The sequence below is a fragment of the Anabrus simplex genome, chromosome 1, assembly GCF_040414725.1.
Source record: "Anabrus simplex isolate iqAnaSimp1 chromosome 1, ASM4041472v1, whole genome shotgun sequence".
NCBI lineage: Eukaryota > Metazoa > Arthropoda > Insecta > Orthoptera > Tettigoniidae > Anabrus > Anabrus simplex.
In genome coordinates this window covers 397,551,154-397,568,290 of record NC_090265.1, presented here as the reverse complement: position 1 = coordinate 397,568,290, position 17,137 = coordinate 397,551,154, and the positions used below count along the sequence as shown (strand labels likewise).

At 41.0% G+C, this 17,137-nt stretch overlaps 1 protein-coding gene across 4 annotated transcripts in view; it reads right to left on the bottom strand.

The window, feature by feature from the left end:
* The window catches only part of LOC136856841 (DNA-binding protein Ets97D), a 208,405-nt gene extending 197,273 nt beyond the window's left edge, over positions 1-11,132 (bottom strand). For 3 of the 4 annotated variants that reach the window (XM_067135016.2, XM_067135015.2, XM_067135018.2), the window contains exon 1: positions 10,883-11,132. The gene's annotated coding sequence lies outside the window, so the exon portion shown is untranslated. The remainder of the gene's footprint in view (positions 1-10,882) is intronic. The other variant, XM_067135017.2, reaches the window with a different exon arrangement.
* Between the last annotated feature and the right edge of the window lie 6,005 nt (positions 11,133-17,137).

Genomic DNA, 17,137 nt, shown 5'->3' with positions numbered 1-17,137 from the left:
GACTAATCAAGGAATTATATTACATAAATAATAATGCTATATGTTTTACGTCCCACTAACTACTCTTTTACAGTTTTCAGAGACGCCAAGGTGCCGGAATTTAGTCCTGCAGGAGTTCTTTTACGTGCCAGTAAATCTACCGACACGAGGCTGGCGTATTTGAGCACCTTCAAATACCACCGGACTGAGCCAGGATCGAACCTGCCACGTTGGGGTCAGAAGGCCAGCGTCTCAACCGTCTGAGCCACTCAGCCCAGCAATTATATTACAACCAAACAGCAAGAGTGAGAATAAGAGGAGAATTAACAGAAGAAATCAGACTGGGAAAAGGTGTTAGACAGGGTTGCTGCTTATCACCAACTTTGTTTAACAGTTACTTGGAGGAAATGATTTGTGAATGCTTGGATGGTAAAAGATGTGTCAACATTGGAGGTAAGAGAATTGAATGTATAAGATTTGCTGATGATATGGCAGTAATAGCTGAAAATGTGCAAGACCTCCGCAAAATGCTGAGAGAATTAAACAAAAAGTGTGAAGAGTATGGAATGAGCATAAATAAAAAGAAAACCAAATTAATGATACTTGGAAGTAAAGGTGAAAAAGCGACAATCAAGATGGGGGAGAAATTACTGAACAGTTGAATAAGTTTAAGTATCTTGGAAGTATTGTGACCGAAGACCTTCACTCTATAACAGACATAAAAGCTTGAATGGCTTTAGCCAAGGAAAGCTTCAACAAGAAGAAAAAACTGCTTTGTGGCCCGCTAGAGAAAGATCTGACGAAGAGACTTGCAAGGTGTTACGTATGGAGTATAGCTCTATATGGCACTGAAACATGGACATCAAGGAAGGAAGAACAGAGAAGAATAGAGGCATTTGAGATGTGGATTTGGCAAAGAATTGAAGGTGTAAAGTGGGAAGATAAAATATAAAATGAGGAAGTTCTGGAGAGAGTGGGAGAAGTGAGGAGCATGCTGACTACAATCCAAAATAGGAAGAAAAATTGGATAGGGCATAGGCCTAATCTAAGACACAACACTTTACTATGAGTAGCAATTGAAAGGATGATAAAAGGAAAACGAGGAAGGGGAAGGGGAAGGAGACAATACCAGTTATTAGACAGCATTAGAAAAAGAAAGGAAAATTATGCAGAAGTGAAGAAAAGGGCACAAGATCGAGAGATATGGAGGTCACAGGCATGATTGGACCTGATGGCAGAACTTATGATGATGATGATGATGATGATGATGATGATACAGACTGTCAAGTATCCTTTTGCACTGTAAAATAAGTATTCATACACTGACTGATAATAAAACATATAACAGCCAAAATTGCTTTAATATTTTGTATGGATACCACTCCTATGTATCACCTCCCACAAACCATTTGGCTTAGCATGGACAAATCATCTTGTAGTCTCTGATGCAATACTTTGCCTTTCCGTAAGAGACATTCTTTCAAAGCTGTCTTACTACGAATTTTGTGTTTTCTAAACCTTGCTTCAAATACACTCTACAGGTGCACGAACGGGTTCAGGTCCAGACTTTGAGCTGGGGTTTTGAGAATGTATGGAGTGTGGTACAGCAACAACAGACATACAATTCTCGTTATATGTTTTGGATCATTGTCTTGTTGAAAGTAAGAATTTCTCGCAAGACCCAAGGCATCAACACTGCTGTGATTACTTTTGGAAAATATTCAAATACACAAATTTACCCATGTCACCATCAATTTTCTCAAGACTGGAGGCTGACATAGTTCCTCAGTACTCTGTCTCCTCCAAACCAATACCCTACCATCGTTGTGAAGGATTTTTTTTTTTTTTTTTGCTAATGGCTTTACGTCGCATTTTTCATTTGATTATTTCATATGAAAGCATTGCTTTTAATTGTGCCATTCCTACTGACGTCATTGTAATGACCTATGTTGATTTCAGTTGGGAAAACCAATAAGACAGTCTTTCTGAGGATATAAAAAGGCAGGTGGAGAGTGAGTGTTTGCCATTATAATGAAAAGTCCCCAATCGGATTGTGACTGTTGGTAGGCAAACGGGCCTACCATTACAATGAAAATTCCCTAATCAAGTCTTCATATGAGAAAAGACGTTTAGTGACATCCCCGGCGCGTTTCTAGGGTAACGTTAAGAGCTATGCAATTTAATGCAATCTTGCTCACAATGTGTACACTACCTAACCTAGAATTCTGTATACAATTGAGAATTTCGCAGCGAAGCACGGGAACATCAGCTAGTCTGAAATACTTATCTGATTACTGTTTGCATGAATGAGCAATACCAAATGAAGAGTTGCAATAGTTCCCCAGTGTACAAAGGAAAAGGCAGATAATTACAGGCCAGTCAGCTTGACAGGTGTTGTTTGTAAGCTGTGGGAAAGCATTCTTTGTAACATTATTAGACACGGAAGATAGGAAACTTAAAAGGGTCCACCTTTACAATACAAAAATGTTATAGTTTATTTACAACATATATTTACACTTGGAACTAGTTTCGACGCTGTTTGGCGTCATCTTCAGCCAAAATGTGGGAAATAGGCTAGCATGTAGACATTTATATTACACAAGGCGTTACATTAAACAATACACATCTTACGAGGAGATAAAAACAGGGACGAATGTAGAAACAAATGAATCGTTGAGAAAGCAAAAGTTATAAATATTAAAAATAACCTTAACCACACATCTTGCAGTGCGAAAATATTTGCCTTGAATGATTCGGAATCATTGTGCCATTCCTACTGACGTCATTGTAATGACCTATGTTGATTTCAGTTGGGAAAACCAATAAGACAGTCTTTCTGAGGATGTAAAAAGGCAGGTGGAGAGTGAGTGTTTGCCATTATAATGAAAAGTCCCCAATCGGATTGTGACTGATGGTAGGCAAACGGGAATCATTCAAGGCGAATATTTTCGCACTGCAAGATGTGTGGTTAAGGTTATTTTTAATATTTATAACTTTTGCTTTCTCAACGATTCATTTGTTTCTACATTCGTCCCTGTTTTTATCTCCTCGTAAGATGTGTATTGTTTAATGTAACGCCTTGTGTAATATAAATGTCTACATGCTAGCCTATTTCCCACATTTTGGCTGAAGATGACGCCAAACAGCCTCGAAACTAGTTCCAAGTGTAAATATATGTTGTAAATAAACTATAACATTTTTGTATTGTAAAGGTGGACCCTTTTAAGTTTCCTATCTTCCATTCTCAGTTCAATACGGACAAAAATGAAATTCTTAGATTGAAATTATTAGACACGTTTGCAAAATCACTAACTGGACTGATAGAAGGCAGTTCGTGTTTAGGAATGGTTATTTCAGTGAAGCTCAAATGCAGGACTCCAGCAAGATATAGCAAATGGACTGTATCACTGTTGACCTATCCAAGGCTTTTGACAGGGTAGACCATGGGAGATTACTGTCAAAAATGAGGACTATTGCACTAGACAAAAGAGTGGCTGAATAGGTGGCTAAATTTCTAGAAAATAGAAACAGATGTAGTAAGATGTAGACAGATGTAGTACGGATGTAAAGCAGTCTTCTCCCTAGGATCTCTTTAACAGGCGCACAGCCCTGCCGTTTTTACACAGCGCCCAGCTAACAATACATAGACATTTGCTCATTACATAACATTAATACATATTTGAGTCGTCTGTGCTCCAAATTAAAACGTAAATACTGTAAAACTCTTTATTTAATAATCTTCATTATTGTCAGCAAAATTGCATCAATTACATCAGAGTTTCAATGTTTAGCTTGACTATAGCTTAGTGTCGAGCGTGAGCGGAGTATGGATTACCGTGGAATCGCACAAGAGACACGAGCACTCTATTCCGCATGATATTTATTTTATGTAATGATATTACAAACCCGTATGGCACTTCAGAGTTATAAGCCCCAGAGTTACACGATTATGGACAAGCAGTAGAACACTAGTTCAAAATACTCTTATGTCTTGCTTGTGATAATAACACTAACATATTTCAATTTTGCAGTTAATGTTTACCTGTCTGATATCATTGTCAATGCCTGGAGGGGGGGATTCATTGAGATTTTATCATAATCAATTTTGAAATACAATTCTCTGACCCGCTAATCATTCCTGCCACCCGGCTGATGAAAATTTCTTGGGAGATCACTGTAAAGGATAGGACAAATATGTCTCTAGTAAGACCCCAATAAGAATATGGTTCCAGTGTATGGGACCCACACCAGGATTACTTGATACAAGAACTGTAAGAGATCCAATGGAATGCAGCATGATTCGTTCTTGATGATTTCCGACAAGGGAGTCGTGTTACAAAAATGTTGCAAATTTTAGGCTGGGAAGACTTGGGAGTGCGGGGATGAGATGCTCGACTATATGGTATGTAATACCAATATAAATGGTCCGTTATTGGACATTATGAATTTTTCAGCTAACTCATTCCTGGTTGCCAGCGTTTCGCCCCAGTGTGCTAAACAGCACACCCACCAAGACGCACTGGGCAAGAGCCCTAAATGCAGATCGTTTTCCAGGATATTGGACATTTCCAATAACGGACCATTTATATTGGTAAGCCTATTATAAATTTACTCATTCGGGACAAATATTTCAGGTTCCCTATGGAAATCAACATCTATATCATATATGGTATGTTTCAAGCTGTCAGTGGAGAAATGGCATGGAATGACGTTAGTAAACTAATAAGCTTGAGCGGAGCTTTCAAAAGTAGGAAAGAACATGATATGAAGATAAAGTTGGAATTCATGAGGACAAATTGGGGCAAATATTCATTTACAGGATGAGGCGTAAGGGATTGGAATAAATTATCAAGGGTAATGATCAATAAATTTTTGAGTTCCTTGAAAACATTTTTTTTAAAGCTAGGTAAACAACTGATAGGAAATCTGCCACCTGGGCAAGAGCCCTAAATGCAAATCGTTGAGTGACTGAAGGAAGAGCTTAAAAGGATAACTTCTATTGCACTTTGCAGAAAACCGGGTATACAAAGCAAGAGACTATGACCTTATTGTATTAATGAGAGATTGGAATGCTCACAAATCAGTACTGATGCAGCACTTAGATTTTGGCTGTATGGGAAATCACAAAGTTGAAGGTACACAAAACATGAATGGTAACAGAATGGTAGAATTCTGCATTGAGAACCAGCTATTGATTGGAAAAACCTTCTTTCCACACAAAATGACAAATTTTGTTGCTTATGAGAGAGGAGATTCAATAGATTATTTCACGTATATGTCATCTACACATTATGCTATAAAAGATATGAGAGTATTCTGCAGTGCAGAACTCGGTACACAACACAATTACTGGTCATGAAGACGCAATTTAGGACACCAAAGGTGGAGAACCCGAAGTAGTACTCCAAAATAAATACTGGTAATATTTAAGGAATGAAAAGAGAATTATATGCGGCTGAAGTAAATAATCAAATGCATATGGCAGAAAGAACTACAGATATTAAAAAATGTAGAGGCAGCATGGAAATCATTTAAGGATGCCATATTACAAACAGCCAAAAAAGTTTGTGGGATAAGAGTGGTAGGTGGAATGCAAAAACTGACAAGATGGTGGAATGAAACTGTTAACGCCTTTGCTGTCTGCCCGAGTACATACTCGGGCTCCCCAGTACATTTGAAGCGATCTAAGTTGTATAGCTCCTAGCTGAGAAGCACCATGAGAAGAACAATCACTCCATCTCCCTTTCCTGAACCTCGAAAAAGTATTTGAACACTTGTCACATGACCTGATTTGATGAGCACTTCCACAAATTGATGTCCCAGTAGCTTGTCGGGTGGGTGCAGCACGTTATGCAGGGCTATGAGGGTACATCCAAGCTGTTGCAGGAGTGTCCACTAACTTTGGCAAAGAAGTTGACATCCACCAAAGCTCAGCCCTATCATCACCTTCACATTGTCAAAACAGACCTGCACCAACCGATACCCCGATTCCTTCTCTATGCTGATGTTGTGCTATTCACCAAAAACAAACCTGATCACCAACGTCACACCAGGTAGCCTACTTCTTTTCTATTCAGGTCAACCTTGTTGAACTATTTACATTTCTTCACAACACTTTTTTAAAGACGCCGTATGAGGGCCGACAGCCTTAGATGAATCAAAATCTAAATTAACCATAATTTCCATTTTGATCCCATAAGTAGCTCGGGAAGTAAGCAGAGCCCTGCACACCGAGGTAAGGCTTTATACTCCAGAAGATGCATGGTATCTGAAGGTGGGCCACTAGCGACTACTCTCCCAGTAGCCTTGCATCACCTCACCACAACCCAAAACCTGTGATCGAGGGAGGATGAAACCTTCGTACAAACTTATACTATCAGTGGCAGAGACGTTGGCTACACGGTAAAATTTATTTAAATCTAAGAATTTCATTTTTGTCCGTATTGAACTGAGAAATGAAAATTAAGAAGGTTACGATAGTAAAGGTACAGCAGAAACAGAAATGAAGATGACGGAGCACAGGCACCTCTTACACAACTCAGAGGACACCTTGTTAGTCTGGTCCTACTCCCAGGCCAGTCCAGCACTGGTAACCCTCAGCTGGCACAGCCCTCGGGATCAACAAGCACACAAGCCCCCACACCAACATCAAGACCATGATGTCTCTAGAGGGGGCAGAATTCATCAAAAAGTGCAGCCAATATTGGCACATTAACCTACACAACAAAGCATTCTATGTTCAAGAGTGGGCCAAAGTAGCATTACATCTGGATGGCAAAAGACAAGAATGTGCCAAGAACATTTGTTGCACAAGCAAAAAAAGGGGATCTTCGGCCATAAACCCTCGTGTCTGAGCCACGAAGCAGCCTACAGGCCCCTAGTATCCCCTGGAAAACGGCATCGGTCTGCTAGGCCAATGGTCTGATTAGGTTAGACACTGATCTGCTTAGACCATTGGTCTGTAATACAGTATCAAAATTGGACACTTCCCTTATTTTGACCAAAAGTGGCAACCTTGACACCAGATCTGATGCAAGCTCTACTGGAGATGAAAGCAAACTTGCCTTCATCACATCTGACCAATAGCAACACAGTCTTGTTTTAATTCTTCTACATAAGTAAGGAGACAGACTGACAGGTCCCAGGCAAGAACAAAGGAAGGATCTCTCTTCTCTGCTAATTCATGTATAGCATTACATATTTTTAATATACTTTTACTGTTTCTGACATATGAGTACTTGTAACTGAATCGCTACCCATATGTTAGCCTAGACCAACATAATAAAAGAAAGCAAGCAAGCAAACTTATAACCATGTGTATTTCTTGGTATCAGTCATTTGACAGTGCGTGAGCAATACCTCGTATCCCACAATGATCTTCCCACTCACTGTCTTCCTTAAAACTGAACGCCCCCAGCCACACATGAATATGCAGTCCAACAGAACAATGTTCCTTGTGTTCATTTACCTATGACCAAATGTAAAGGAAAATGAACCTTGTGTATGTTCATGAAGTATTTAAGCACTCCTACAGTATAATGTATTTAAGATTAATTTTCCTTTACACATTAAGCAAAGGAAAATTAACACAATGAACGTTGTTCTGATGGACTGCATATCCATGGAGGATAACAGACTGGAAGAACATTGTGGGATGAGGTATTGCTCATGTACAGTCACACTGGATCTCCAATTTTATGTAACATCTGTATTAAAGGAGTATGACTTTTTATTTGAAAACTCTCACATGCAGTGGCCAAGTTTTGAATCATGTACACTCATATAAGAAAACAATAATATTCTCTCTCATCAGTCAGTAATAATCCAAGGGAACATTAAAATCGCAAGCAGTTCAACAACAAAACTTTTTTAACCAGTATTGATAACTAGGTATTTAATTTAGCTTTCTTGAATAAAAGTTTGAACCTTAGGTATCCAAGAGATTAATCTGTGCCATTTTAATGCAGTCAGATTTCAAAAACTGAAGAAGCTGATTCTGAACACAAATGCTTCAACTCATCCCATCCCCTTTTAAAGATGAATGGAAGTTTTTTTGCTTTCTTTCCACATAAAGTCTTGAACTTGGAAACGCTAGTTGGTGTTTGTACAATTATGACCTACACTGCATTTGCTGTGTCTTTTCTAATGTGCAAAACATTATCTTCTAAGCACAATAATAAATGAGCTAGCTGGTTTGAGGTAAAGGTGATGGTCAAAAGATGTAGCAAGAACCAAACAAAGAGATGCGCAGCTGGCCGCTTCATAATTTTTTTCTTCTGCAATGGTTGGTAACAAAATCTCAGCCTTATCCTAGGTGTCAATGACGTCATCCTCTTCTACTGTATATGTGAACCAATCACCATTATAAGCAATGGAGTACAGCATCTAAAACAGTATTGGTTATAAAAGTATAGTATGCGCACTTTTTAGTGATAGATTTTTGTACTCGTTGGAGAAGTAAGAAGGGTTCCGTTAATACTGCCAACTGAATGGAAATGAAATCTGAATTGAATCGATAATATGATCGATCGATATGAATTTTATAAACCTTTATTATTTTAAGCTAACAACTGTGTCACACACACAATATATACTATATAACATTTCCCGTTGCGAAACGTGTTCCTAGCATGAATTCTATAGTTTGGCTTTGCTGTGTAAACAACAACAGTACGAGTACTTAAAGTGTACGCCAGATGTCGCACAGCGATGATAAGCGATTCTTAGTTTGTGTTTCAAAGGTTGCCAATACGAATCTCGAAGATAACCGAAGTCGACCACTTCAGCACTAGGGTGTAAATCTATCACTAAAAAGTGCGCAGATAGTAAATGTACTTCTAGGGGCGGGCGGGTTGGTCCCTGGCAAGTGTATTGAATATCTCCCTCTTCCACAATCATTTTAAGGTGAGAATAGCAGCATTTAACGTAACATTTTATATTATAATCCTCGAGGCCCGGTTAGTACAGTTCTACCTGCAGCACTTCAGCTCAAAAATAAAAACAACAGAGTTCCCTGCTTGAAATACCCATCCGCTTCAATTCTGCAGTCATAATATGCTCCTTGACAACTTACAGTGATTTCATCTCTTCCTAACGTTTTGGGCCTACAATTTTCAACCCCTTCTGGCAAAACTATAGACAGCGGTACTCAAGGTTTAGTAACACGAGCCACCGCTAGGTGGCGCACGCCAGTTCACTGTCGCACTAGTAGCACTGAGAAGGAGCGCTGAGAGGAACGACAATGCTGCCAGCTGTTGGTTTGATATGACTATACTCTTCTTTTTGCCATGCGGACAGAAAAGAGCCTCTCGAATGGAGTGTGGCCCCGAAACGGCCACTGTTCGCATGACAAAGATTGGCCTGGATGTGCAAAGATAGGTTACAACTACTACACTTGGCTACCTTTTTTCGTGCCGTGCGGACAGTATGCGCCGCGGCGATAGAAAAGAGCCTCTCGAAGGGAATGCTCTGTTCTCATGACAAAGATTGGCCTGGATGTGCAAAGATAGGTTACAACTACTAAACTTGGCTACCTTTTCTCTTGCCATGCGGACAGTATGCGCCGCGGCGATAGAAAAGAGCCTGTTGAAGGGAGTGTGGCCCCAAAGGGGCCACTGTTCTCATGACAAAGATTGGCCTGGATGTGCAAACATAGGTAACAACTACTAAACTACCTTTTTCCCTGCCGTGCGGACAGTATACGCCGCGTCGATAGAAAAGAGCCTCTCTAAGAGAGTGTGGCAATGGTTGGTAACAAATTCTCGGCCTCATCCTAGGTGTCAGTGACGTCATCCTCTTAGTTACGTGAACCAATCACCGTTCTAAGCAATGGAGTATGGCACCTAAAACAGTATTTCTGGTTATAAAAGTAAATGTGTTTCTAATGGCGGGCGGGATGGTCCCTGGCAAGCGTAGTGAACACATATCTCTTCCATGATCATTATAAGGTAAACTTGGAAGCATTTCAAGTAACGTTCTATGTAATAATCCTTGAGTACCGGTTTCTATATTTTTACCCACCTTCTTAATAATCATTGTTAGCTTTCAACTTTAACCTCCAGCGGTAAAAGAAATTCACATCCAAATGGCCCCAACTCCAAGATAAAACTGACCACATAACACACCATCTACATTCCATTTTCTTCACCTGTAACGATCAGTTCAACTAAAACATTCCCTCAGATATTACTGTTGCTACGGCCCATGTGTGGTGAGTAATACTGTTGCTACGGCCCATGTGTGGTGAGTAAAGATCACATGATAGGCACAGTTAAAATGACACTGCTTCCACACGTCCGGCACAATCAGCTGCAGTTAAACGTAGGTACCTGTATACCATACGTCTTTCCTTCACTACGTTATTAATCGTTTTTTATTAATACAACTTCCCCCATGAGGAGGTTGCCACAAGGACAAAGTATATCAACTACACAGTATTTTGTCTTCTAAGTTCGCTAGTATGCCAGATAGAAATACCCATCACAAGGCCCAGGAATAAGTTTGGAACGAATTTTATATGTGGCATGATGTGTTGTCCTTCAGAAGTTATATAGATGGTTGCGGAGTATGGTTACTGAACCTCGTATTGTGGCGATAGCGATGTCGTGAAGTCGTGTCCGGTTGAGACCGAGAGAATCCCGTACCTGTACAAGAAATTTAGGGATTGTGCCTCGAGCTCCGATCATGAGTCCATGGGCGGAAATATTGTCTAGGTGATATAAATAACTGTTGCAACAGGTGAACTGACATTTACGTTGTTTATTTACCATGCTGAGGTAAACTTTGGCCCTACACAACTTTAACCTTATCTCCATAAAACAAGACATCGCATTACCTTCAGTCCCTCACACATAAGCAACAGGGCTCTCGACCTCTGATCGTGAACTAGGTAGCATTTATTTACCTGAATTTGATATATCGGTGACCAACACTAATTTTCAAACAGAATGTCATGCACTGGAAAACTCCACTCGAGACAGTACGTCCATAACGTAAAAAGAATCGCCGCGAACATTGCTCCACCGCACAAGAAATACTGAATAACTATGTATGTACCCTATTTAACACATTATTTGCGTTGAACACCAGCTCTGCACAGCTTGTCATCAGATCCTTGACACAACGTACAAAACTTCATACACGGGCACTGAGTACAAGTACAAAGAGGATAGAGTACAAGTATTTACTAGACTGAACCAAGGATCATATAAGAGAAATAGATCCGTCACTCCTATACACCGCCGTCTCGATCCTCTTATACTGCCTGCTCTATGCCACTATTTTAACACAGGAAGGCGCGACTACCGATATTTCTCCAAGTCGCCGTAAGAGTGCAGCAGTAGACGCACAATCTTCGCTGTCAATGTGGGGGGTAGCACCGTGTTGTTGGTGTATGAATGTGTGGAAAACCTGAGTTATTTCGTACAACGGGTAAACGTGTCTGGTCACTTCCGTTCGTACAAGCGATATTTTGTATATAACAGTGAAATGAATTAATCATGTTATGCTTATAGATATTTCAAAAGTGATTTTAAGGTGTTGGTACTTGTTTCTTTCCGTTTGTGTAAGGTATATTTTTCGCAGAACTGAAACTTCAGATTCTTTCCCCCCAATATTCAACTGTTGTGTACCATTTTGCCAGTCTAGGCAAGGTTGTTCACAGCCAGAGAAGATACCACTCCATGAAATACCGTCTAGACGGGAATTAAGAGAAAAGCGGGTGTCGGCTTTATCTAGGCTAGGACCTAATAAAGGAAGTAATTGGATATTCTCAGATTACTCTCGCACCTGTGCCTTTACACCTTGTTTCAGAATGTGATGGACCCTCCGCAGCTCAGGCTGCAGCGCGCCGGCCTCTCACCACTGGGCTCTGTGGTTCAAATCCCGGTCACTCCATGTGAGATTTGTGCTGGACAAAGCGGAGGCGGGACAGTTTTTTCCGGATACTTCCGTTTTCCCTGTCATATTTCATTCCAGCAACACCCTCGAATATAATTTCATTTCATTTGTTATTCATTAATCATTGCCCGGGAGGAGTACGACAGGCTTCGGCAACCGGCACGATTCATATCCTCGCTGCTAGATGGGGGCTTCATTCACTCCATTCCTGACCCGGTCGAATGACTGGAAACAGGCTGCTTTTTTTCAGAAGGTGATTAACGCCGTGGAGGATGGTGGATTCCTTGTGATAAGAATTGTGACGGGCAATCACACAACAAACGTCTTCATGTTTACACATTTTGGACAACATCAGGTATCCAGACGATAATATTCTAATCAAATTAGAAACAGGAAATCAGATCCTAATTTGCGGGTGCTCGGTTCGTGTTGAAGAAGAGAGGATGGAGTGTGACATTTGTGTCAGCAACATCTCACTGCCTAGAGCTTCGACACAACTAAATAGAACTGATTATGCATTAGGACAGAGGAGGAGTTCGATACCCAAAACCTTGTTTTGTCGCTCTGGTGAAGCATCTCTAGGAGTTTGTTTAAGCTGCTGTGCCCTATTGTCGAAGTTCTTCAAACGTACGATCGTAATACGAGGACTTGCGACGTCTGCCCTTTCAGAATACCGGGCGTGTTGTCCGTACGGTTAGGAGCGCGCAGCTGTGAGCTTGCATCCGGGAGATAGTGGGTTCGAACCCAACTGTCGGCAGCCCTGAAGATGGTTTTCCGTGGTTTCCCATTTTCACACCAGGCAAATGCTGGGGCTATACCTTAATTAAGGCCACGGCCGCTTCCTTCCCATTCCTAGGCCTTTCCTATCCCATAGTTGCCATAAGACCTATCTGTGTCTGTGCGACGTAAAACAAATAGAAAAAATACCTTCCAGAATGTGTTTTGTTACAGTGTGAGGTCAAAGAACATCAGCAAACTGTTAGTGATATTATCCTAACCAAGTTTGTAAGACCTCTATTATTTGATATTGCGTTGGCAAGAACACAAAAAGTGCGGTACCACTCCAAGCCTTCGTCCAGGAAAATCTTTAAATTGTGCATGAAGAGGCCAACTGCGACTTCATACAGGTAATATTGCCGATATTTAATATCACTGATGTAATTTACGAGCTTTAGTGAACATATGACCAAACTGCATAGCGTTTTGTAGGCTGTCGTCATTAGAATAATTTTAGAACATTGTGCGTCTATGTCTGCCATCTAGCGGAGAAATTTTGTCGCAGCGCAGTCGCAAAAAGGCTCGCATAGAGCAGGCAGTATAGGAGGATCGAGACGGCGGTGCTCCTATAAGTTGACTGAGAAAACAGGTCATGGAAGCTACAGTGGCCACTTTCTCTCTGCCAACATAAGGAAATAAATCCCACGTTAGTACCTCGTAGTAAACACGATGATGATAGTTGTTACTTTGTTAAAATTTTAATTGTGATAGAGATAATGATTGTATTTCGGTAGGAAAGTTGTATCTAAAGCTTCTCTCGTGTCTTTTACTTGAAAAGTAAATTGCAATTACCGTATTTGTATGTTGGCAATACTGTTATAACGCTAGCTTGTATCGTTGTTTCACCGTTCGCATTTTAATGTAAATTTACATCTATTAAGTGATAAATGCAACATTGATTACTGGAAATGTTAATGCAATTCATATAAAACCCCAAAACGCCCATACTTACCTAAATCACGATCTAACATAACCTCATTCTTTCGTTCGTTCGTTGAACCCTTCCCACGACTTTTATGTATGGTAATGGAAAACACGATAAGTAAAGGATGAAAGTAAAACACAGCATAATGCACACAGTTTATATTTTGAATTTATTTATTCCAAACAGCAGGTAAGAAGCACAATTACACAGACGTTTACTCGCAACAGCTAGGTAGTTCAATGTGAAGTACGTTCATGATCATAATACTATTTCTTCACATTAAGAACGCGCATAATTATAATTTCACACCATACTCTCAAAAAACTGGATCAAAAATCTCGTTCAATGCGAAAGAATCTCAACAAATTTTCGTCTAACAAGCACTATTACATACCGTACGACCAAGGTCCCTTCGCGCGCAACGATAACGGTGTTGTGTTTTGAATTTGCTGTACCACGTAACTGAATGTGTAATGCCAACCTCTGCCTTCTAAATTAACCCTCTAAAAGAGAATTTTAGTTTTCATTAGTTGGCGGAGATCGATTGGCCCATCTCAGAACTGCCTCGGACGCTCCCCATGAAGTGTCACCCCCCTGGACTGAACCAAAGAGGGGACATTTCAGGTAAACCACTTGTAAAAAAAACATTCGAAGGGTCTAGGAATAAAAAGCGCTAGATGGCAAACAACGAGCTAGAATAACATAGAGAGGCGGAAGCGCTTCCTGGGTGAAGCCAACGAGCTAGAATAACATAGAGGGGCTGTATGCCTGCCATAAGCGCTCCCTGCTTGAAGCAAGTTGATAAGGGGCAGCCATGTTAACGGTTGTCAAAACAAAGCGAATTGGAGCTAGAGCATATGTTCAGGTGACAGGGAGATCGTGCATGCTAATTTAATTCCCTAAGTTATAAGAAGTAAAAACATAGATTCTCGCTTTCAAGAATGCCAGCCGTAAGCTCAGCGTATGGTTGTTGTAATCGGAGTAAATAAAACCAAGGATATGTCGTATTTTAAGTAAGTATTACTGAATTATAGCCGAGATTCCTTTTTGTAATTTCTGTTTGTAATTAAATCCATTTTATTGTTTACTTAGCGAAAGTACGGATAGCCACGGTAATTATTTGTCGAATTTTGTTTCAGATTTCGTTTAAAGAACAAGGTATTAACGGAACAATGCGTTGTGAGGGCGAAAAGAGATAAATGGTATCCCACTCAATTCAGTTGCTTATGCTCTGTACATTTCCAGCCCTATTTAATTTTCATTCACATTTACAAATAAACGAAATGGAGCGCCCACCACCAAGAAAACGTAACCACAAAAAACACTTATTTCGTTCAAACGTACACTAAGTATGATAAATACAGCATTTTACTATTTTTTTTTTTTACTGTAGATGTCTGTTGCCTTGGTTTTTAAAACTATGCCACACTTCATAATGGACAACTTTCAAGCTTACCTTTCAGCTAGTAATCCCAGTATGATATGGTAATGGGAGAAACATGATATCCCCACTATATTATAATAAATAATTACACTAAACGATTATTGTGGTAAAGTATTCATGGGCCGCCTCTGTGGTGTACTGGTTAGCGTGAGCAGCTGCCACCCCTGGAAACCCGGGTTCGATTCCCGGCTCAGCCACGAAATTTGAAAAGGGGCACGAGGGCTGGAACGGGATTCTATCAGCCTGGAGAGGTCAACTGTGTAGAAGTGGGTTCGACTCCCACCTCAGCCATCCTCGAAGTGATTTTCCATGGTTTCCCACTTTCCCACTTCTCATCCAGGCAAATGCCGGGATGGTACCTAACTTAAGGCCACGGCCGCTTCCTTCTCCCCCCCACAAGGCCCCTGTTCAGCATAGCAGGTGCAGCCCTCCCTCACAGTACTCATGAGGATGCAATAATTTTAAAAATATGAACAGAATGAGGTTGTAACCTATTGTAGGTCCCAATGATTTTAAGGCTTCCTGTCATAAATATTTATGTCCATCGTTTTTATTCTAATTTACGCTTAACCACAACAGCCAAGCAGGGTAACGCTCTTGTTCCGATTTCGAGGCCTATTCGTATGTCACTGTGCGATGATTTCGAACTACCCTACAATCAACATCGTGATGTTGGCCTCGTGCCGCAATATGATGAAGTGGCGGTATTCACTTTCATGCTTCAAGCTTTCGGCAATGGACTTTAATTCTCCCCCAGCGATTATAAAATGCGCATTTTCTACACTTTTCGTCATTTAAAGGCCATGCCCCCTTGCTTGTGTGACAACAGGAAACATGGCGGACGTTCGTTCTATTAGGTTCACCCAGGCAGCGCTTCCGCCTCTCTATGTTATTCTAGCTCGTTGGGTGAAGCAAATAGAATGAAAGTCCGCCATGTTTCCTGTGATCACACAAGCAAGAGGGCATGGCCCTTGAATGACGAAAAGTGTAGAAAATACGCATTTTAGAATCAATAGGGGAGAATTAAAGACCGTTGCCGAATGCTTAAAGCATTAAAAATCATAGACTGCAAATACCGCCACTTCACCATATTGCGGCACGATGCCAACATCACGATCAGTTTATTGTAGGGTAGTTCGAAATCATCGCACAGTGACATATGAATAGGCCTTGAAATCGGAACAAGAGCGTTACCCTGCTTGGCTGTTGTGTTTAAGCGTAAATTACAATAAAAAAACCGTAGACATAAGTATTTTTGACAGAAAGCCAAAAAATGATAGGGACCCACAATAGGTTACAACCTCGTTCTGATCATATTTTAAAAAGTATTGCATCCCCATGAGTACTGTATTTCTTTCTTAATCTGTTTACCCCCCATGGTTGCTTTTTCCCACGGACTCAGCGAGAGATCCCACCTCTACCGCCTCAAAGGCAGTGTTCTGGAGCATAAGACTTTGGGTCGGGGGATACAACTGGGAAGGAGGGAAGGTATCTCGCCCAGGCGGCCTCACCTGCTATGCTGAACAGGGGCATTGATGGGGGATGGGAATATTGGAAGCGATAGACAAGGAAGAGGGAAGAAAGGGGCCGTGGGCTTAAGTTAAGTACCATCGCGGCATTTGCCTGGAGGAGAAGTGCGAAACCACGGAAAACCACTTCGAAGATGGCTGAGGTGGGAGTCGAACCCTCATCTACTCAGTTGACCTCCCGAGGCTGAATGGACCCCGTTTCCAGCCCTCGTACCTCTTTGCAAATTTCGTGGCAGAGCCGGGAATCGAACCTGGGCTTCCGGAGGTGGCAGCTACTCACGCTAACCACTACATCACAGAGGTGGCCCATGAGTAACGTACCACTATAATAGGGATGTAGGCAGAGAAAGTTCGCGCCAGATAGCGCCCGTGTACTACTGGGTAAGCGCAAGGCGATCGTCTTATGTTTCTCCCAGTCAGCTGCGCGCAGTGTATAGAATGCGACCGAGTTTTCTGAGCTAAAGCCGATTGTATCTTCTCTAATTTTACTCCAAGACTATATTAATTAGTTGTATAGGTATATCCCCTAGTATATTACGGAAGATTTTCAGCGTTTAAGCGTTAAACAGCTGCAAAATGAGCTAC